The sequence below is a fragment of the Pongo pygmaeus genome, chromosome 1, assembly GCF_028885625.2.
Source record: "Pongo pygmaeus isolate AG05252 chromosome 1, NHGRI_mPonPyg2-v2.0_pri, whole genome shotgun sequence".
NCBI lineage: Eukaryota > Metazoa > Chordata > Mammalia > Primates > Hominidae > Pongo > Pongo pygmaeus.
Genome location: NC_072373.2, coordinates 142,715,497 through 142,717,500, shown reverse-complemented (window position 1 = coordinate 142,717,500; position 2,004 = coordinate 142,715,497).

The window sequence follows — 2,004 nt, the reverse complement described above, 5'->3', positions numbered from 1 at the left end:
AAAGAAAAAGTAATAACTGCTTAGGGAAGAGTTTCCAGCACACCCAGGAGCCAAACAGATATCGTTGTTCCAGCCCTTTCATGTAGGGCTGCTAAATGAATGTGAGAAGGGGCAGCAAAATATGGAACCATCAACTAGACTGGATACCTCAGTTGTTTCCTGGCCTGCCCCTGGCTAGGGGCAAAGTCTTTGGTAAGTCACATGATCTCTTCCAGGCTTTCACTCTATCACCACATGAATGGATTGGGTTATAAAGATATTGGAGGCTTCTTCCAGTTTTAAAGATTTTGTGGTTCTCACCTCTCTGCTTCTATCTATTAAGAATCACCATGTCTGCGTTTGAGATATCTTGGCATGGGAGTCACAGTGGCCTTTTCTCTTAGTGGTATTGCCAAAAGGATCTCATAATTTCTACAAGAAACTCATGCTACGAAGCAATAATGGGAATATATTTGTAAAGTCCTTCACCTGTTCTTTTAGTCCTCTAACTTTCCTCTTTATCTCTTTTTACTTATGCATTCCTTCAATAAATATTTACTAGGCACTTGCTAGCATCAAGAACTGTTCTGAGCACAGGAGAGCAACTGTGAGTAAGATAGAAATCGTTCTTGTCTTATGGAGCTTACATGCGAGTTGAGGAGGCACAATAAACATCTCAGTAAAGAAAAGAACCAAATAATTTTAGATAGCAATACATTCTGTGAAGGCACTGGAACTTCTTTGAGGGTGTTACTTTGGTTAATGATCAGCGAAGAATTCTCTGACAAAGTTACTTTAAGCTGAAACTTGGGCAATATGAAGAGCTGACACAACAGAGCTCCAGGCAGAGGGCACAACTTGGGCGAAGGCCAGTAGGCTGGAACAGTGTGGTTGAGTTTTGGGGAAGAGATAGAAGGCCATTGTGACTGGAGCAAAATGAACAAGGCAGAGCATTATATAGGAGGAAGTTGGAGGGATGGGCAGGGGCCAGACTTAGTAAGGTTTTCTAGGGGATAAGCCCTTTTAATTTTACTCTAAGTGTGAATTGGAGAGTTTGTAGAAGCAAAATGTTATGATATGATTTGTAGGTTTTTTTGTTGTGTTTTGTTTTTGTTTTTTTTTGACGGAGTCTTGTTCTGTCGCCCAGGCTGGAGTGCAGTGATGTGATCTCGGCTCGCTGCAACCTCTGCCTTCCGGGTTCACACCATTCTTCTACCTCAGCCTCCCGAGTAGCGTAGCTGGGACTACAGGTGCCTGCCACCATGCCCGGCTAATTTTTTTATTTTTTATTTTTTTTTTTAGTAGAGACGGGTTTTCACTGTGTTAGCCAGGATGGTCTCAATCTCCTGACCTTGTGATCCACCCGCCTCGGCCTCCCAAAGTGCTGGGATTACAGGCATGAGCCACTGCACCCGGCCTGATTTGTGCTTTTAAAATATCACTGTGCAGTCCATGCCAGCCATCCGTTTGATGGTTTCCCAGAGGGGGTTTCAGCATACCTTGGCCATGCTGGCTAATGGCACTAGGTCAGGCTGCTGAGCTGCAGAGGGAGGAGTGTGGGCCTGGACGAGGAGGCAACAGCTAAGCAAGAAGAATGCTCAGGAATTAGGAGGATGATGAGGAAGCATGGCTAATGTGTAAGGACCTGCAAACACTGACTCTGAATGAAACACAGGGGCAAGGGTGGGAGAAATGAGACTGGAGAGAAGACAAGGGTCAAATCAGAAAAACAGCCTTGTCAACCAAGCTGAGGAGATTGGACTTAATCCTAAAGGCAATAGGTTTCTGATGACACAATCAGATTTCTGCTTTAGCTGTTATGTGGATGATGATTAAAGTGGGCAAACTAGGACCAGAAAGACAAGCTAGGATTGTGACAGGAATCAGGGAAGAGATGGTGGTGGCTTGGGGCAGGGTGGGAGCAGTGCGAATGAGGAAATTTAGTTGGGTCTGAGAGTGGATGAGGTTATGAGCAATAGGACTTGGAGAGTAACTGTATGTGGGGAAGCAAAGGAGAGTGGGGTT